Source organism: Lissotriton vulgaris, chromosome 9 (genome assembly GCF_964263255.1).
Source record: "Lissotriton vulgaris chromosome 9, aLisVul1.2, whole genome shotgun sequence".
Classification (NCBI taxonomy): domain Eukaryota; kingdom Metazoa; phylum Chordata; class Amphibia; order Caudata; family Salamandridae; genus Lissotriton; species Lissotriton vulgaris.
The window spans coordinates 1,235,975,937-1,235,998,007 of NC_141697.1; the positions used below are offsets into that span (position 1 = coordinate 1,235,975,937).

Sequence of the window (22,071 nt, forward strand, 5' to 3'; positions counted from 1 at the left end):
AATGGGCTGCCTTTAATACAACTCAACGAGGCTTGATTCAGAGACGGGGTCCTCTGTATCCACATCTCACACAGGATGTTAAGATATTCTTTCTCTGCCCCCAGCGCCTTGAGACCCTCACGGGTGAGTAGTGCGCTTCACAAATCCCTGATTGATTGAGGATGCAAATCCACGCTCGATGGAAATAGCCTTGTGGGGTATGGGAATCTAGGGCACGCATAGAGGACTGCAAGTCCTCTGGCTCTCAGGACAGATGGGGTGTGGTCACTTGCAGTAAGCTTTGCCCGCTGTTGAAGGATACCTGTGGGGTGTGCATGCTGCAACATCACCCACTGCCATCTGCTAGTGGTTCCCCTACCTCTGTTCTCCTTTAATTCTAGCCTGCAGCTCGTGGGTTTTCGACGCCTCTGACATTGCATTGTACTATATCAGTCCCTGAGGGAGTGTAGAGACCGAGGTAAGGCTGAGGGACAGAAGAGTGTGGGATGTGGCTGGAAAATTTGGAAACTGTGCCTTTAGAGTTTCTTAACTCTGCAAGATAAATTGGCCAGCTATATAAAATCAAAAATCACACAAGATCTTAAGCCCCATCTTGTCCTTTGCCTCTGGGCCTTCCTTTATAGCAAAGAGGGGGTACAGGGTTGCAGCACTTGGAAAGCCAAAATGAAAAAAATCCTGAATTACCGCCGCATGCCAGTTAGTGTCAGCGTATCTTCTGCATGTAACTACATCTAAGCGCATCGGGCCATGCTCTTTACCCAGCAAAAAAATGATCAATGGCTTATTCCCAGCCATATCTTGTTCAATTTGATATGCCTATAGTTTGAATTCAGGATGTATCCACTTATAGGTATACGGCTTGTGCTACCAGTCATGGTGTTCTAGATAAAGCGCAGGAAATCCTGCTCTGGCATAAGGGAGCGTCAGGGTTGCGCATCTAACCCTACGGTGTTTTGCGACTTGCAAAAGCTCAAGAAAATAAAGCATAGTGTTGATAGAAGCTCTAGTAAGGAGTAAGGATGCGTTAATGAATAAATAAAGTAGCCGGGGTAATAATCACCTTCTGAGCAGTAATTCATCCTGCTGATGTCATTGGGGGGGCCCACGGCCCACCACCACCAGTCCTAGGAGCCTGATGCCCACCCCTAAGAGCACGCCGCCCACCCCTAGGAGCTTTACACCCACCCCCATCCCTAGGAGCCCTACACCCAATCCCACCTCCACCCATAGGAGCCCAATGCCCACTCCTATGAGCACACCGAACACCCCTACCCATAGAAGCCCTCCACCCACCCACACCCCTAGGAGCCTGCCGCTCACCCCTAGGAACCCTCCTCTCACCTGCACCCCTAGCAGCCGTCCACTAGGAGTCAAACACCCACCCCTAGGAGCCCTACGCCCAACCCCACCCCTAGGAGCCCTACGCCCAACCCCACCCCTAGGACCCCTACGCCCAACCCCACCCCTAGGACCCCTACGCCCAACCCCACCCCTAGGAGCCCTACGCCCAACCCCACCCCTAGGAGCCCTACGCCCACATCTACCACAATGTGTTTCAAACATATATGTCCAGGATAGGGAATCCGAGGCCTCCTGTTCATACAGAAGCCCCGTCGTGAAGAGAAGCTCAGCTTCCATCTGTTGGAAAAGTGCAAAGAAGGAGCAGAGATGGTATAATGACCTGCCACGCATGAACCGGACTGCTCGGGTGAGACCATACCTCTGATTTGCGCTTGGATTTTTTTACCTATCATTTTCGCAAGGATTTTATTATCAGGATTGATTAACGATAAGAGACGGTATGGTGAGAAATCCTTGGTAGGCTTTCCTGGGTTCAGTAGTTCCGTGATACCGGCCTTCCTTCCTTAAAGATGGGGGAAGTTTACCCAACTTCACAACCTCATCATAAACTTCTAAAAAGAAAGGCATGCGTTAAAATCTTGCAGTAGATGTTCAAATCTGACGGGGGTCGGGTATGAAACATCATGAATTGGGGAACAATGTTGGTGCTTGCTGGCTTAACCCTTTTATCCGATCTATGGGAATGACTTGTGCCAATCTCCTCCCGATATTTGTCTTCAACGCTGTATGTGATGACTATGCAATGTGCGTTTCTTTAAACGAAAATGAGAAATAAAGTTGTTTAAGAAAACATCAGAGCAGAAGGTCTCTGCCAAGGGTTACTGACCTGGAGCTTCTTTGTCTTAAATGGAGTTCTCAACATTCCAGTGTTCTAATATAGCCTTACTGCCCTCTGCCCAGGGCTGCACTGGGTGTTAAAGGCCCCGAGGCTTCCATTGGCACAAGCATCAATGCCTCGTTACAGATACCCTACTTCCACCCAGGGGGCAGCGGAGGTTAAAGGCCTAACCAGGTCTGTGTTACTTTACAACCCCCTGAAAGCAATGCTCGAGGCGCTACAACCTGCTTCTACAGCACACCCAACATTGCAGTCACCACAGAACACTGCTCAGCTCTCAGCTTTAACCCATTGCAATCCACTGCTGGGCTCTGCCTGGCTGTTCATTCACCCGTCAGCAAATGCTCCTCAGAGGTGTGGACACCGAGGGGAGTTTAGGCCTGTGCTCTATTCCTAATAGCAAGTGCGTTGACAATGAAAATTGGAGACACAAATGGTGTTATTCTACTGAGATGCAGCGAATGGTATATTTTGTTATGTTACAGCGCCACCTAGTGGACCCGTATATGAACGAATTAACAATCTACAGCCCTTTCCAAAAGACGTATTAAATTTAAAATGTTTGTGTCTGTTACATCAATTGTTGAGTTGTACCAAAAAATGAAGGCGAAATAAACACTGGAGAAATTGCAGGAGGAGACGCAGACGGACAGACAGACACACCCCTATTAGGAGTCCATGAGCTGAGAGGAGGGAGGAAGAGACACACAAGTCAAGTCAAGTCAAGTCAAGTCAATACATTTATATAGCGCGCTACATACCCAGAGGTTCTCAAGGCGCTTGAAGAAGGGTGGGGAATTACTTGTCAAATATCCACGTTTTAAGTTGCTTTCTGAATGCTAGGTGGTTCTGAGTAAGGCGAAGGTGAGTGGGAAGTGAGTTCCAGGTTTTAGCTGCCAGGTAAGAGAAGGATCTGCCTCCCATGGTGGTTTTGTTGATGCGGGGTACAGTAGCAAGGGCTTGGTTGGAGGATCGTAGCTGGCGGGAGGGGGTGTAGAAGGACAGTCGTGTGTTGAGGCATTCGGGTCCGATTTTGTAGAGTGCTTTGTGTGCGTGGGTCAGGAGCCGGAAAGTAATCCTCTTATTGATGGGGAGCCAGTGGAGGTTTTTCAGGTGACCAGAGATGTGTTCTTTACGCGGGATGTCTAATATGAGCCTGGCTGAGGCGTTCTGGATTCGTTGGAGTTTTTTCTGGAGTTTTGCGGTGGTACCGGCGTAGAGGGTGTTTCCGTAGTCCAGTCGGCTCGTGACCAGAGCGTGGGTGACCGTTTTTCTAGTTAAGGTGGGGATCCAACGAAATGTTTTTTTGAGCATGCGAAGAATGTTGAAGCAAGATGAAGAAACGGCGTTGACTTGTCTGTTCATCGAGAGGGAGGAGTCCAGGATGACGCCCAGGTTCCGTGCGTGGTCCGTCGGGATGGGTGCTTTTCCAAGGGCCTCTGGCCACCAAGAGTCATCCCAGGCGGAGGGGGAGGTGCCTAGGATGAGGACTTCTGTTTTGTCTGAGTTCAGTTTCAGACGGCTGTGCTTCATCCAGTCGGCTACTTCTTTCATTCCTTCATGCAGGTTGGTTTTGGCAGTGTTAGGGTCTCTGGTGAGAGATAGGATCAGTTGAGTGTCACAGCACCAGGAGTCCAACGGTAGGTGGCCGAGGGATGGCGGGGGGGGGGGGGGGGGGGGTCGACCAAGAGGAGTCACTGGAGAGAAGAAGTGTAGGTGGGCGAACCAGAGACTGCAGGAGACCCCAAGCAGCCACTGGAGCGATGGAAGGGCAAGCCACACAGAACACTCAGTGTCCACGAGCAACCCATGGAGCAATAATAGAGGATCCCAAAGAGACCTCCCAGAGTCCACAAGCAGCCAGGGAAGAGAGGCCCTCACAGAGACCCCACGAGTCCATGGTCAGCCACGGGAGACCACCGTGATCCACGGGCAGCGCATGGAGAGTTGTCTAGATGGGTGATCTGGAGACCGACAAGAGTCCACAATCAGACACTGGACTAATGTGAGAGAGGGCCATGCAGAGATCAGCAGCAGTCTACAAGCAGCCTCTGCAGAGGCGACAGCGTGGGTGATGGGGGTCTCTCATGCAGCCAGTCGAGTAGAGTGGGGACATTGCAGAGTGGGCCACAGGAAGGCTGCCAGGTATTCTTGCGCAGTCTGTGCAGGGGCAGCACTGTGAGTCGGTTGGAACCACCAGGAGTTCATCCAGAGGAGGGACACAAGATTGGGCCACTTAGAAATAGCCTTGAGTTCATGGCAGGGTGGGCTGCATGGACTTCTGTTGTCATTCAAAATAAACAGGAACAGGCTGGAAGCAAACATAAGATTTTATTCCAGAACAACATTCATATCCAATCTCAACGGGTACATCCAACTGTCAACATTCCAATTGGTGGCGGAAAGGGTAAGAAGAAAGGGGGGGAGGGACACACAATGTAGCACTGGGAATATATACGTATGTATATACACACAAATGTACAGTATAATATACCAACAAGCATTTGCAATGCAATAGGTCTCGCAGCATTTAAGTTTGAGTTACTGGCATTGTAAATGACAATGCTTTGCATAATTTTTGTTTTTTGGTGTCTGTGTGTGCATGGCAGTGGTGGTGTCCGTGTGTGTATGGGAGGGGTGGTGTCCGTGTGTGTATGGGAGGGGTGGTGTCTGTGTGTACATGGCAAAGGTGGTGTCCGTGTGTGTGTATGGCAATGGTGGTGTCCGTGCATGCATGGCAGTGGTGGTTTCCCTGTGTGTATGCCAGTGGTGGTGTCCGTGTGTGCATGGCAGTGGTGGTGTCTGTGTGTGTATGGCAGTGGTGGTGTCTGTGTGTGTATGGCAGTGGTGGTGTCTGATATGTGTATGGCAGTGGTGGTTTCCCTGTGTGTATGGCAGTGGTGGTGTCCCTGTGTGCATGGCAGTGATGGTGTCCGTGTGTGTATGGCAGTGGTGCTACGTATATAAATGTGCTTGGCCTGTGGCCATAGATTAGACTAAGGGTGTGATCAGAGTGTGTGAGTGTTTTGTTTGAGGGGGCAAGTGTGCGTTTCTGTGAGTAGAAAGTGAAGTACGCAGTGTTGTGAATAGGCATGAACATTCGTTCATTTGAAAATACATTTTAAGCCTTGCAGGCATGATTCATCAGCCATGAGTTAAATAAGGCAATCAGTAATGAAGTGCCTTTTCAGCCATTTTATCAAATTGGCAAAATCGGATATTTGAGATCAATAACTTTAATTGAACTCCGATGGCCCATTTTTGATGGATTTGGTGGTTTCTCTGTGAAAGTGAGCACCACTACCATGAAACTGTGTGTGTGTGTGTGTGTGTGTGTGTGTGTGTGTGTGCGCGTGCATGTGTGTGAACACGCATGTGTGTGTGCCCATGTGTGTGTGTGTGTGGGGGTCTGTGTGTACATGTGCGTATGTGTGCGTGAGAATGGGTGCACACAAAAGTACTGGTAAAAAGATCACTTTATTGTTAATGGGCTATGAAGGGGGGCAGCGTGGTGCCGTGGGGTATTGTGGCTTGATGAATAAGCTTGTGCCGCACAGACGTTTGCGAAGGACACACTCATGTGCACTCCTACAAGGTGCTCAAAGAAAATAAATAGTTTGCTGATGTGAGCCATGGAAGGATACAAGTCATCAACTGAATATGAAGATAAAAAAGCCATGCTGCAGGGGCGGGACAAACCCAATAGTGATGAAAGCCAACAAAACAAAAAAACAAGCCATTGTAATAGACATTGGTGAGACCTATTTGCATTGCCAAAGCTTGTTTAATATATGTCCTCCTACTGCAAAACAATTAAAAACTGAAAAAAGTATGGTAGATATATGTAACCACTACGTTTCCTGCTGATGCAAAAGCGAGGGCTACTGCATGTTTCTGCCCTAGGATTCTACTTACTAAATAGTGCATTCTGGGACTTGTAGTCTCAATGTGGTTCAATAGACAATAGCACCTGAAAAACAATTAATTGCAAAAGGAAAGGGCGAAGACTATAAATGCTGAGGCACTGAGTCACAGAAAACAAAGCAGCAGCGACTCTTCAGATGTGGGTACGGGGCACAATGAGGTACGGGTTGTTCTGTAGATCTAAAACAATATGGACTCCCAATCAGAACAGTAAAGTGAGACCGTTTCCTTTAGAAATGTGCAGAGTATGATTTTCATTAAAAGTGAAAATATTTACACCAGAAAGTGCAGCCGCAATCAAACATGTCGGAAGGTTTAAAGCTATGTCAGCACGGAAACAACAGGACACGTAAACAAGAAAAACAGAAGACGGAAAGAATCCACGGACGGAATACACGGAGGACAGAGAAATCAGCAGCAGCATCCTAAATGCCCCCGGAAGTCCGCCGCTGCCGCCCCGGAAGTCAGGCACGGTCGCCTGTGACGGGGGCGGGGCCACGTCCAGACCGGAAGAGGAGGCAGGCGGAGTCGATGCGTCTCGCGGCCCGGGGCTCCTGTGAGCGGTGTGGAGACCCGGGGCCGCGCTAGCAGGAGGTTGGGCGCCGCGTGCTGAGAGAAGAGTCCCCGACATTGCCCAGGTAAGTTTCAAAAGGCTTGGGGGGCTTGGTGCACTTGTGTGTGTGTGTGCGTGTTTGCTCGTGTGTGTATGCGACGGTGACGGCGGGGGAGGGGGGGCCTCAGTGCACTTGTGTGTTTCTGTGTGCGCGCGCGCGTGTGTGTATGTGTCAGGGGTGTGTCTCTGTATGTATGTATGTATGTATGTGCGTGCATGGGCGCTTGTGTGTGTGTATGCGCATGCGTGTGTGGTGCTTGCGCTTCCCAGGAGACAGCGCCTGGCCACAGCGCGCGTTCCCGTTTCAAATCCACTCCAAGGATGCGCGCGGCCGAAACTGTCTCCTGGGAAGCACACTCGCTAACAAAAGATCTCTAGCGGAGACACAGCGCTGACGCGCTGTGTTCGCTACGAGACCTAAAAATAGAGAACATGTCAATTAATTCAGAAAGGAAACAAGATACAGCACATCTCCTTCCCATAGAAGAAACAAACATGCTATAACAATATAAGAACAATGACACTAACATAAGTCTCTACATTTAAAATAATGAATGGACTGCTAAAAAAGCTGAAATTATGTAAACAGCTAGCTCAACATATAAGCCTTGTGCCATACAGGTATTTTGCATCGTTTACGTAAAACAGACTTCTTACAATTAGGTTTGTAATACATTTCTTCTGCAATTACATGTTCCCTTTCAACATACCTATCTCTTACAATTTTGTCGATAGTCCAAATTTGATCATTGTAGAAAAAAACATTTCTCATGACTTTTCAGATTTTCCTAGGAAAGGAAAACTTAGAAGATCTAGCTTGAGCGGATCTAAGCAACTTGACTCACTACATCTCCTACATTTACATTGTCCATAATACTCTTTATTTACATTTGATTTACTTCCAGTTAACCACTGAGAGGCTGGATTTAATTTAAGGATAAAAATGGAGAAACCCCTGTGCCTGAGTGGGGCGTGATACGATACAACCATATCACGTCATCTAATGCTTTCTTAAGAGTGGTAGCATTGGCCAGATTGAGATGAAAACATTCCTTGCTCAATCTGTTAATGCACTCAACGAAACCATTTGCTCAAGGGCAGTTTGCAAATGCTTTATAGATAGACTGCTGAGAAAATTGAGAGCCAGGAACCAGAATCGAGAAAACCTCCTGGAACATGCAGAGAAGATCACGGATGACAACATCCTAACGTATGTTACCATGTACTACACAACCTCCAACATCAATAAAAAAAGGATAAACAAACATTGAAGCATTATAACATCAGGCAACCTCAGGTGGTCAAAGCTCAGATTTGCCCAAAAGAGGAGCAGAAATGTGATAATTACACTAGTGTTCATGTTGTCCATCTACTTTGGTCACACCCACTTGGAAAGATGATCAATTAAGCTCAAGATAAACCTTCCTCCTAGACTAACTCAGTTCATTGGCCCAATGATGTCTAAGGCAATTGTATTCCAAGGGGTAGATGGTGCTTCTACTACCAATATAGGATTTTTCTTGACTTGTTTACTTTTGTCACAGTATGCAAAGCTTATACACTCCTTTATGTTGTTTTTAATCAATGAATCCATACGAGGCCACCAATAATGGAATCTCGCCTTGTTCTTGGTCAAACTGCAGCCTAAGTGACCTTTGTGTGCTACGATACGTTTCCCATACAACATTACTAGTGGAATTAACTTTTCCCCCCTCTATACAGATTCCCATCATTAATATACAGTTAATTACAAATGTCCTAAAATTCCTTCACAGATTTGTCTAGTTCTGAACATATTTTAGGCCATTCTTTTATTACCAGCTTTATGACCCTGCGTAATACCGGATCTGATTACATATTTGACCTTTCATTTATTTAGATTAGGCCCATCAATGATAGGTGTCACTACCAGTTCTTCTGCAGTCTTTCTCTCCACCCTTATCAGAAAGAGGCAAACTAGAAAGACAGTCTGGTGCTACATTTATACACCAGGAATGTAAAATATTCTTAAATTAAATCCTTACAACCCCTGGAAATCCTCAGTGTGGTTCTTTCAATGCTTTTAAAGGAAAATGGAGAAATCAATGGTTTGTGGTCTATCCTTAAGATAAAAAGGATGCCCCAAAGAATTTTTTTGTTAATGATGCACTGCCCGATAACACGGCAGGGCCTTTCTTTCAACAACCAAATACATATACTCTGCACCAGACAATGCTCACGAGGCAAATGCAAAAATTATTTCTTACCCATCCACTATTTGACTGAGGGTGGCTCCTATCCCTTTGGTGCTAGAGCATCAGTAGTCAGTTTAACATTTCTCTTGATCTCAAAATCCAAACAAAGCAAAGGCTTCTTGACACTCTGTGCACCAAATTTATCTTTTTTTAAGGTATAAAGATCAGCAAAATTCTTCACAAATGTCAAGTAATATTCTGAGCCCTAAAAATTATTTGACTTCCTTCTTGCCATTGGGAGATGGAGCCAATCTTATGGAATCAAAGAAATTATGGTTAGGGTTTATCCCTTTCTTTGATAGCAAATGTCCTGATTATGTAACTGATCCCACCCCAATTTGGCACTTCTCCTTCTTTAAAGTAAGCCCAGCTTCTTTTAGTTTATTGAATACGGTGCAGAGTACTGTATTATGCTTCTCTTCGTTTCTCCATAAATCAACAGATCATCCTGGAAACCTAATACATTTTCAACTCCTATCAAAATTTGCTGCATCACCCTTTGGAATACTGTAACAGTAGGTGCAAAAGAAAAGACATCCAGCAGAACCTATATGCTCCAAAAACCGGTACAGACTGAGTCAAAGATCTACTATGTGGATGTACCTCAACCTGGTGGTATGCAGAAGAGAGATCAATTACAGTAAAGAGTTCTGCCTCACCTATCACACTTAGCATTTCGTTAATATTTGGTAGAGGGAGACGATCTACCCAAATGTTAGCATTAAGGTCCCTCAAATCTACACACAGGCGAATAGAGCTGCCTTTTGACTTGGATGCTAGGACTATAGGGGAGACCAATTCTGCACACTCTATAGGTTCAATTACTACTAGTATTGTCAACTTTTCCAGTACTTGAATTAAAGGTTTCTCCATCATGAGGGGTATTGTTCGGCATTTAAGTACCACAGGTTTGGCATTATCTTTTCGTTTTATTTTATGTTGAAAGTTACGGGTTCAGCTGATGTGGAATATCATTTGATTCCTAGATCCCTTTGATGCTTCCATCCCAAAAGATTGGAACCCCTTTTTCCCACATATATCCTTTCTACAGTACTTCTATTTTCAAAGGAAATCTTCATGGTTACCATTCCCTCAAGAGGAATGGGATATTTATTGTAACCCACATTAGGTTTCTGAATTACATATGTATATCAAAATCGGCATGGAAAGTATCACAGTCATCAATGTTGTCATTCAATTGGAAAACATACTTCTTCTGATCTTTCTCAGTATCTAAAACACAACTGACCCAATTATTACCTAGGTCGCTACATACTCTGGCAAAATGACCTCTGCGATTACACTTCCTACACATAGCTGTTCTTGCTATACAATTCATACTATTAGCTAAAAGCCCTGAACTTTCACATCTGAAACATTTCATTTTGTACTTTTGATTATATTTCTCTTTGTGAATCTCTTTGAGTCTCCCTTTGTTATCTTCTGAAACGTTATTATAATCTCGGACTTGATTTAGGATCTCTCATTAGATAACTGTATCTCCTTAATACAATCTGCTGTGTGTGTTACATATTTTTGCTATATCTATGGCATCTTTTAAATTAAGGGTCCCCATCTAAACATTTCTCCCATATCTTAAAATTATTCTTTCAGCGCACCAATTGATCTCTAATAAGGTAATCAGGTAATTCATGGATCACAAGTTCTCGGCTAAACCTCGAAGTACAGCAATGTAATTAGCTACTGTCTCATTATTCCCTTGAGACCTGCCAAAATAGTATGTCTCTCAAGGACATTTACCTTTTCTCCAAATCGTTGCTCTAACTTGTTAATTGTACATATATTTACAACAGTATACCCAAAACCACCATCATGGTCATCAGGTTCAGGAAAACTTTCAAAAACTTTCCTAACCTCAATGCCATGGTTGTGTAATAATATGTGTTGTTTCCTGACAGCCGAAACTTTAGCACAACCAATAGCAATTAAATAAGACTTGAAATATTGTATTAATCTTTTCCACTGTAATATAGGTTCACATGTGTCAGATAGAAATGAAGGAGGTTGATTCATACTTGCTGCAGACATGAAAGAGTAATCATATAGACTTGGAGAAATCAAAAGAAGATACAAATAAATGAAATAAAACAGTATATGAATCACCATTCTCAACTTTTTAGACAGTAACAATAAATAAATAATAGTTCTATGAATATCATTCATAACTATACACCAAACACAGAATTGCTGACTCATGATAATTCTGAATGAAATACTGTAAATGTGAATATCATCAGCAATCACTATTTGTCCAAATGCAATGGAGAAGGTTCATGAGTAAAAGTGAACAACTTTCCCCTAAACGAGCGTAGCAAATCAGCGAGGTGGCAGGGAACAGGAAAAGCGTCCAATGTAAAACGGTACAGGTGCTGCAGACGTCGGAAACAACTGATGAGAGACTCACAGCAAATCCGCTGCAGGCAATCACATCAGAAAGGCAAGAAGTTTGATCGGAAAGCGGCTGTTGTCCGTGCCCGTCGATTCTCAATGCCTGACTAAAAGGAGTGTCAGTGAGAAGGACTATGCCACAAGAACGCTTGCAACACGGATGTTTTCCTTCAAATACCACAATATTGTATAATGTACCAAAATGATGAAAAGCAGCATACTGAAAACGATGCAAAGAGTTGGCTTTTTATTTGCTATATGACAATATTGTGTGGAGAGTGCTGAAATAAAAGAACTCCACAACATCAGTCAGGACAAGCAGATGAAATTAAAGTCAGGCACCATAATTGAAGTGATAAATCCCCTTAGCCAACGTTGACGAAGGTGTTTCTTCTTCCTGCATCTTGAGGATCTGATGAAAGGAAAGATGCCTCAGTGGGGAATGTTGTTATAAAGTTGTTGTCGATATTCAACATTCCAATGGGTGACAGAAAGGGTTAGAGCAAAGGGGCGGGGGGGGGCGGAGCACATGATGTGACACTAGGAATATATAGGTTTGCAAATATACAAAATGATATTCCAAAAATAGAGAACATGGCAATTAATTTAGACCGGAAACAAGATAGAACAACTTCACCAAGAGTTCATGTGTGCCAGTGGAATGGATGGCAGGGTTGGCACCATGGAGTTCACCAACAATCCATATGCAACAGCGGAATGGACGGCAGGGTGGGCTGCATGGAGTTCAAACAGTCCACGCGCGCCAGCAGAATCGATGGCAGGGTGGGCCACATGGGGTTCACCAAGTGTTCATGTGCACCAGTGGAATGATGGCAGAGTGGGCTGCATAGCGCTCACAACGAGTTCATATGCACTAGCGGAATGGATGGCAGAGTGGCCTGCAGGGAGTTCATCAAGTGTTCATGTGCACCAGTGGAATGAAAGACAGAGCGGGACGCATGGAGTTCCCCATGGGTTAATATGCACTAGTGGAATGGATGGCATGGTGGGCCACATGGAGTTTCACGCCATCCTCACCATGATATTGAACAACTCTTTCACCACTGCCTTATACCACCATCCTACCTCTCCTTCATTGGACCAAAAAACACTAGCAAACCAAGACTCGAGAAATCCACTCACTATGGAGAGTCCGATTTTATCAAGGTGATCTATTTTTTGGGACTATGGGACTGGTCTGGCAAGAGACTCCAGTTGACAAAGGACAAGTGTTCTGTTCATTCAGAAAGTGAGATACCTTTAATTCTTGTACTATATTTGCTGTGTTCAGACAGAAGTCAGTAAAACTGCACGTCAATGGGAAAGCCTGTGGCCATTTCAATGGGAGTGTGCTGTCTGTAAATTACAGTGCACCATCACATCATGCTTTAGTAATATATTTATTCAAAGTGAGCTTTTAAATGTGAACTGAGAACCATTCCTGCCCAGGGATAGAGAGATTTCAAGGGTAGCCATAGAAATCTACCTCTTATGAGTTTGTTTTGTGTAGACAGATTTGGTTTTGGAGCCAACAAAGTGAAGGTTGCCGGGAGCAGCTGAGCTCTTGATAGCTTTCCAAGAGCCTCTAGGTATTTCCTAAACAAAAGGACCGTAGCAGTTATAACAACTATTATTTTAAAATGGTGGTAAGCTGTTGTTTTCTGTCAATATTCTCAGAGCTGTAGTTCTTTTTGTTTTTTATCCAGGGCTCGAGTTGGGGTACCACGCGGGTGGACGGCGTCCCCCCACTTATTTTACCAGTTGGACGCCGCCCCCCCTGCTCAAAAGCTGGCCGTATTGAGGGCTTCACCAACGTGATTGGGCTGTATGGAAAGATTGCCGAGGCTTTCAAGATTCCCCTCTCGGAGGTGCGTATACTTTTACCACTAAGTATGGTGGGTCATGAATTACACTGGGAAGGAGTATGGCAGCTGCCAGGAGGCACATGGTGGTAGCGGGTGTACTAGGCTACAAGAAGGCGCCTTAGGAGAGAGTGAACTGTGGTGTTACTTGCCCACACTGCCGCCCCGACGATCTCCCAAGTACAGGTCCGGCTGTCAATCTTGTGTAGCGCACGAATGCGCTACCTACCAAAATTCTGCTTTGCCCTTGAACCTGCCCCATCACCTTTCGTGACGTCACTTCCTGTTGTGATGTCACTTCCTGTGACACCACCTAACTTGGAGCACCCCCCCACTTCTTATTTTAGGACTTGTGCCCTGTTTTTATCCAAATACAATGTACCATTACTGGAGTGAGTTTTGGGAGAATCTGCTAGCTCTTTCCATAAAAAAATATTTGGTCTCTCGTCGGTTGCAATATTAACAAGCATTTGCAATGCAATAGGTCTCGCATTTACGAGACTTTAAGCTATTGGCATTGTAAATGACAATGCGTTTTATTTAGGTTTAAAAAAACAAAACATAAATAAAAGGCATTGTCATTTACATTGCCAATAGCTCAAACTCATGTAAATGCGAGACCTGTTGCATTACAAATGCTTGTTGAATGCAGGAATCGGGAGTCAAGAGACTAGTCTTTTAATCGGTAGTCTCACGACTGAATCGGGGCGGTTGTCATGTACCATATTTCAAGGCTTCTTCCTGTCTCTGCGCTTCTGCAACCCACATATACATGCGTGTTTCCTCAGATGTGATGATCTCATGTGCACCCTGCTTACCTAGCGATCCCTGTGCGCATCCATTAAGCTTATATGTTTTATAACATGGGCAACAAGATGGCTCAGTGAGTTGACCGCTTAATCATACAGTGATCTGCAGGTTACAAGTTTGAATCCCAGCAAGACTGACTCAACCTTCTATCTATCTGAAGGTCAGCTAATTGAGTACAACTTAATGAAAGTGTAGCAATGCTTGCTAATTACAGTGCCTGGAAGTATGCAGTGCTACATAAAAATACATTATTATTATGTCCCATAATTCAATGTTCTCCACTTCCCCATTTTCCCTTTCTGATAATTTCTTCCTTCATCTCAACATTCCAAGTCGAGAGGTAATTCTGTTTTAGGCAAGAACTCGTGAATTACAAATTGGTGTATTTTACTGCACCTGGAATTACCAAGTGCAGTAAAGCCAGAGCACAGTTCAACCTTCCTCATTTGTCTGCCCATCATTTGGGGTAGACATGCAGAAACAGTTCAGGGGATTCAACATCTGGCAAGTTATTCCTCATTGCGGGCCAAAAACTCATAATTGCACAGGAACGTTGAAGTGATAATGCACGGAAATTGTAATTACGGGTGCAGATTTGCCTCACACACCATCATGTTCAATGCGTGATGGGCCCTACGAAGGTTTAAAGTTCACACCCAGCTCCAGGGTGTGAACCTCACTCAAAGATACACAAACACAGCCTGCCTAATGAAACAGGGAATTTTCTTTACAGTATAGCAACACATAGCATTGTTAAACAATGAATAAAAATGCTTGTTATTTATCTGAATAAGTTCTGTCTAGTACTCCGCAGTGACAGCCTTGGAAATGTATCAAGATATTAGCTGGTTTTGTGATTTGCGACAGTTTTTATTTAAACACCAGGTCCGTAGAATAAATGCATGTTTTCGCAAACCCCAAACCCTTTAGATTGTTCCTTTAGTTTATTGCATTTGTAGATTGCAGCATTCACTTTAAAATCCTCGTGGAGCTGAACAGTCTCAATAAACCAACACAGTGCACCAGGCTCTTCTACAGGATCTTAATTAATGAAAAAATGTTTTTAGTACTTGCATAAAGGCAGCATGAACTTCCTGCTGCGGGATGCCAATAGAAATATAATTCACCAGGCCGCCAGGTGTTCGCATAGTAAAGGATATGCCACCTAGCCGAGATTTCTGAAACCGTGGGCCTGAAATAGCAAGAACACATACGAAGATGGAAGGTTCGCTTGGCAGAGGAAGAGTGGGCAGCCATTCAGAAAAGCTTGTGCGTCACGCTTCATGCAGAGGATTATGAACTCAATATCTTGTGAATCTCATTAACACCTGGGTAAATGGCAGCCAATTACCGCTTCGGCCATGGAAGAGGGCCGTTTTTACCTGTCCTTAATATTCGTGTGTATCTGTGCTCGCTGCATCAAGTGCTCCCAAAGACGATTCCTTGCATCTAAAGCCAACACATTTGGAGGCTGGAGGGTGCACGGCAAGCCTGGAAGCATTGCGTTGCGTGGTTGTGGGAACGGCGCGGAGGAATAACAAGGGAAAGTGCACCCTAGCGCTGTAGGCATGGCGTGAGCGTGCACGTCGGCGTGACATGGAGCTCGTGACCGTGGTAGCGCTTGACTAGGTCTAGGTGCTGCACGGCTGGTGCGGCGTAGGGAGGGTGCCATCAAAGCGCCTAAAGCAAAAAAAGAGCGGGCCGAGCCAGAGAGCGTGGGCTAAGGACTGTGCATCAGAAGGGCACTCAGGTAAGAGCGTGGCCTGAAACACCGGGAGGGAAAGCGGGGGGGGGGGTGTTTGAGTGAGATAAGTACGGGTGCACTGGCTGGGGGCGGCTGGTGCGTGTGTATTTCTTGCCGCATGCAGCTGCCTTGCCTAGACTGAAGGGGGACAGGAGATGTGCAACGCAGTGAACACGCGCGTCCCGATCCGAATAGCCTGCGCGTGCCCATCTCCTGTCCCCCTTTAAGCCCTTGAAAGCATAGCAGGCGACTATAGGTCTCACTGCAACAGCGCTTCGCGCTGCGTTGCAGGAGCGAGACCTAAAAACATTGTACTGCACAAGTGCAACTGCCATAGAAACGTGCCTGCTGCCAGTATGAAAGTGGACAGCATCAGGGTTCGCTATTGATCGTACTTTTGGTACTTTGTTTCACAAATAGACATGGTGGGACATGTAGATGAAAAAACTAAAAAGGGTCTAATTTGGAAATGACCAAGACAAGACCTAAAGGGTAGATATACATCTGGTTTTGTTATATCTCCATTTTGCACCAAATAAAGTGGACAGCTTTTCCTTTGCTGACTCTTGGGAGTGCTGATCCCTGCTAACTTTCTTGGAAAACAAAGGTAACATACTGCCTTGAGCCGGCACCAGCTGAGAAAGCGTATCACAAATTGAGACTGCATTACGTTACATATACAGGCCCTAGCCTTCTGGCTCGCAACTGGAATAAAGCAGATCACAATCGCTTCCTCACCTCTTTAACTTCCTCGGCTCCGTCCTGCCTAGGCTCCATAGAATCTCAAGAATCCGCATTAACTGAATGGTTAGAATCTGCCAGCGACATGGTCGCTCCCCTCAAACTAGTCAGAGCCAAGCGTCCCCATGACGCACATCAGTGGTTCTCAGATAGCCTCAAATCCCTTAAACTGGGACTTCGCCAAGCTGAACGTCATTGGCGTAGAAACTACGATCCTTTAGAGAAACTTCATTTTCTAAAACTATCTGGAGAATATAAACAGGCTATTTCAGCAGCTAAAACCACCTACTTCTCCTCAAAAATTCTCAGCTCTGTGCAAAAATCCAAAGAAATTTTTGCCATTGTGGAAGAGCTTTCACATCCGGATAGGGTGACTATCAAACCCCTTCCGTCCCAGGCCCTCTGCGACTCCCTCAACTGTTTTTTTATAGAAAAAAATCAGTAAAATCAAAAACAGTATATCTTCCGGACCGCCGGCCCTCTCTGAGGTCACCCCCTCCTTTAACCCCCACTCCCTCACTCAGCTCCCCCCCATACCAGAGGAAGACTTTCTCTCCCTACTTAATAAAGTTTCATCTGGTTCCCCCACAGATTGTTGCCCTCCTACGATTCTCCGGGCCGCCTTCTCGGCTTGCCCCGCCCCTCCGCTGGCCCTCCTGAACAACTCTCTACTGCTCGGCCAGGTTCCCAGCAAGTTTAAGAACGCTGAGGTGGTTCCTATATTAAAAAAAACCAACGCTGATCCCGGGGTTCTGGGCAATTTCCGCCCCATTTCCCTGCTCCCTTACTTGAGTAAGGTACTTGAGTCTCACGTGACCAGCGTCCTCAGTTCCTTCATCGAAGACTCCAACTTCCTTGATTCCCAGCAAGCCGGGTTTAGACCTGCCCACTCGACCGAGGTGGTTATCCTCTCTGTCATGGAGGAACTCCGTAGAGGCGCTGACTCCAACATCAGCCAAGCCTTGGTCCTTCTGGATCTGTCGGCTGCCTTTGACACGGTCGACCACACCATCTTAGTCGACCGTGTCAAAGAAGCGGGCATCGGTGGGACGGCCCTTAACTGGGTCCGTTCCTTTCTGACGAATCGCCACCAATCTGTCCGACTCTCCCAGTTTTCGGCTGACAGGAGGATGCTTACCTGTGATGTTCCACAGGGTTCGTCCTTGTCACCACTTCTTTTTAACCTGTATCTCACCCCCCTGATCCGTTCCCTCCGGGGTAGGAATGTCTCTGCATTTAATTATGCAGACGACATTCAGCTTGTTTTCAACCTTGACTCCTCTGACGATGCGGCCCAAAATCTCCAATCCACCCTCTGCCATATCAGCAATTGGATGGGCGCCCACCATCTCAAACTTAATCCCGACAAGACGGAGCTTGTTCTTGTCGGAGGCCCATCCAACCCTTGGAACTCCACCTTCTGGCCCCTCTCACTTGGCCCCCCTCCCCATCCTGCTGACAAAGTGAAAAGCCTAGGGGTTTACATCTCCCACGATCTCTCTATGATACATCAGGTCAATGCCACTGTGTCCTCTTGCTTTTTTCAGCTTAGGAAGATCCGGAAAATAGCCCACTTCCTGACCACCGAAGCCCTCACTCTGGCATTGCTGGCCCTAGTCATCTCTCGGATCGACTACGCTAACGCTTTGTATGTAGGAATCCCTCAATATCAGATCAAACGATTGCAGTTGATACAAAACCAGGCAGCCCGCCTAATTTATCATCAACCCAAACATCATCACGGCCACCCTCTGCTCAAAACCCTTCATTGGCTTCCTGTATCAGAACGCTGCAAGTTCAAACTTGGCTGTCTTACTCATAAATCTTTGGCCGGCATCGGCCCTTCCTTCATCTCTTCCCTCCTACATCGCTATGTCCCCTCCAGGCACCTCCGATCCTCTGACCAAGCACTCCTCCAGGCACCCAGATACAGGCGCAAAAAACATGGAGGTCTCAGATTTTCTTTTCTGGCCCCCTCATTTTGGAACTCTCTCCCATTGGAACTTAGACTCTCTCGCTCCCATCTTCAATTTAGGTCTCTCCTTAAAACCCACCTCTTCCGCAGTGCCTATTCATAGGCTTTTCTCACCCCCCCCCCTCTGCCTCCCACCGAATATAGTGAACAGCGCCAAGAAACCGTCCGGTGTATGCTGCGCTTTATAAGTAATTTTTACATTACATTACATACATATATATTTACTGAAAATAACAAAGGTTAAAGTGGAGTTATTGAGGAACGTAGTAAGATTTTAACTTATGTTTAAAAGAACCTTTTGTCTCCCAGTAGATTTGTAGAGCACTTCGTGTCACCCGTGAAGGTATCCAGGCACTGACAGGGTTCAGTTGATTCGCTAGAAAGTCAGGTCTTCAGGGACTTCCGGAACTCTGGAAGAGATGGGGAAGTCAGTTTATGAAAGGGTAGCTTGTTCCATGTCTTCGTTGTTAGTAGAAAGGGCAACCATATGCATTTGGTACATTGGATGCCGGGGTGAGAATTACAGAAAGGAGGTGCCTGGTGGGCTGATGGCAGTTCAGGTGGTGGTTAAAGAAGGCGGGTCCGCAGTTGTGTAGGGTCTTTTATGCATGGGTTAGGAACTTGAACTGGCATCTTTTCTGTACATGGAGTCAGAGGAGTTCCCTTAGCTAGGGGGTGATGTGGGCTTGTGTAGGGAGATCCAGGAGGAGTCTGGCTGCGGCGATCTGAAGTCATCAATGGTGATCTGCAATCCATGCGAAGAGTGCATTGCCGCAGACCAATTAACTGGAGAGGAGGGCCTAAGTGATAGGGCGTCTTGAGCTTTGTGGTAGCCAAGTGAATATGTGGAATATAAAATAACAAGCATGAACATTGCCGGTGCCATCTTGCCGAGCAAGAGCCTCTGCGTGCGCGTAAATGGCAACCATTTTAGACATCACGGCCATTTCATACTCTGCTGGTCAACTGTCACACTGACCTCGCTATCATCCCCCAGTGATCTGACTAAGCCTGAACAAATGTACTGGGGTTGTAAAACCTTGTCATCATGACAAAGCCCGGAGTCACTACCCATGCCAAACCAGTTTGTCCTTTCATCCTCCATACACAGGCAAGCCCCTTTGATAACCTCCTTCCCTGCACCTGGCCACTCAATCCGGTCCCAGGCACTAACCAACCCCTGTGGACAATGTTTATTAACTACACACGGCATGGCTTGTTTCACCAACAAAGGGGCCTGACTTAATCAATAACCCAAACCCTTAGATCTGACCGATCCCACGGGTTTTTAGATCCTGTCTGAATGCCCAGCTGCGAGATAGCGATCATCTGTTACATCTGGGTAGGTGATGATTGCTGCTAGGTTTGTGTGGGAACTAGCCTAAGGCAGGGATTCCAAAGATGTTTTACCATGCAATAAACTGATGCAAATGTATATAAAAGGCCGAACCACAGAGGTGCAGTTAGAGCACCTCCTGGCGATAGCCCCGGTGTCTGAAGCGATGTGTTCTCCTCTAGAGTAATAAACCTGTTCTGCTCCTTCCAGTCCCAGCACCTGCCTCGTTATTTTTGATAGCTAATCTTAAAGGTGAATAAGAGGTGGTTTGTAACGAGCGGCATCGAACGTCTTGGGAGTCATGCTGCTTTTCATCAATATCTTCCGAAGCATGTGGAGGATGAAGAAGCAGGGGATGGCGTTGACCAGAGTTGTGATAGTTATCTTGTCTAGAATGATGCCCGGGTTCCCGGCATGGGAAGGGGGAAGGAATAGGTCCCAGTTCTAAGGGCCGATAGGATGCGTCTCATGGGAAGCTTTAGAAATTGAATTAAAAAAGCACTATTTCAAAAGAAAGAAAAAATAGTGACATTTGTCAGTTATACGAAACTGACATAAGCATTACTTGCTCTGCCATAGGTTTTAGATGTTATCAATGATGTAACATGTGAGGTCATAAGAAGAGTAGCACAGCAGTGCAAGCCCTTATAGGTAGCCAAACTGCACCTCCTCAAGCCTCATAACACCTCCCCCCAGGCCGAGACTCCCTGCAAGCAGCAAACAAGCAACAAGCCCAAACCCCTAATTTTAATTTCTTAATGTTTGTTGGGTCCTATAAGACTCCCACTGGGGCTGCCGGCCTCCCACAGGCCCACAGCAAGCCAGAAGTCCATCTAGGACCCCACCCAAAGGTCTAAGAGGGCAGGGTATCCCTACCATGGCCCCTTATATGTTTGTTTTTTTAAAGGTGGCTGCAAAATTTGTCCTCATGTTGCAGGTACCAATCACATTGTGCAGTCCCACAGGCCTGACCAATCAGATTGCACGGTTTGAAGTGTCCCCCCGCAGGATTGCTGCAGCAACCGATATCTAACTTTAATTTCTCAAAAATGCCTGCACAGAAGTACACCAAATCACTAAAAGCACTCTTTTGGGCTAAATATCTGGATTTCTGCAAAATTTGGTGTAATTCTTTTCAGCTGTTTTTTCTGTACCATTGTCTTATTTTTCCCATGCAAAATGCAAGGGAAAAAATAGTTTTGGGCCACCCCCTTTTTCTCAGCTCTGCTTGACAGATCACGCCGAACCTTTCCAGGAAGGACCGGAGGTGAATGACCTGAATATCTATTTTTTTTTTTTGATTTTTGTGAAGATTTGTCAAATGAAGCCAAAGTTATTAGTAAAACAAAAACAACTCTTGCTATAGAGACTCTGTCTCACGTGTAACTACACAGGGGCTACAGCTAATGCATTATATATTGCATGCTTGTGCACTTGTTTTTTTATATTGAAGGATCAAGTGTTGCTTGCCCTCGTAGACTGGTCAACAAAATAGAAAACGGCACCTTCCTCATTACAGGAGAACGCATGCTGCACCATTGCGTCTTTCTTTTTTGTTGATGCTGCATAGCATCAGCTAAAAGCATTGTTCTAATTTACTGATACTGCTCAGCATTGCCAGAAAGCACTGACAAAACCAGTAGGGTTCAAAGGTGGGACCTATGGTCTTTGCCAATGCTTGTTTTACCATTCCAAGATGGCCATTGCAGTACCCTAAAGGTAGCACGTATTTGGAAATTTACAACAATACACTTGCTACAGCACCATAACAAAAGGGGCACCCACTACTAGGGCTAACTTTTTATTTTTATATGCAAGCAATGCCAGGCACATTTGGGTGCGACTTGTTTCCCTTTTCTTCAAATTTATCTTCCATATGCTTGCTGAGATTGTGTGTCCGTTTTATTGCAGATGGATAATTGGGTGATTAAGTATGTGGCTGGTTAATGGCTGTATCAATGCAAGGATCAGTGAGAGTATGCATGCATTTTGCCTTATTCAATTCCTAAAATCAGTGACTGAAAAGGACTTCCAGTTATAAACCAGACCTTTTGGCACTGCCAATGCTTGTAGCCTTATGTATAGAGACTATGAAGAGCATCCATCCAGTGAAAATCTGCATTGAAACAGCAATAACTTAGTGAGAAGCCACCCTACAACAGGAGATGGCCTCAAAGCAGATTTCATTGCCCTGTAGTTGCACAGATGGTGTTGTATACCTCT

At 45.6% G+C, this 22,071-nt stretch overlaps 1 protein-coding gene across 1 annotated transcript in view; it reads right to left on the bottom strand.

Moving 5' to 3' along the window:
• Positions 1-22,071, bottom strand: part of LOC147693145 (putative peptidyl-tRNA hydrolase 2) — a 71,850-nt gene that overhangs the window by 30,072 nt on the left and 19,707 nt on the right. The gene's annotated exons all lie outside the window — the stretch shown is intronic.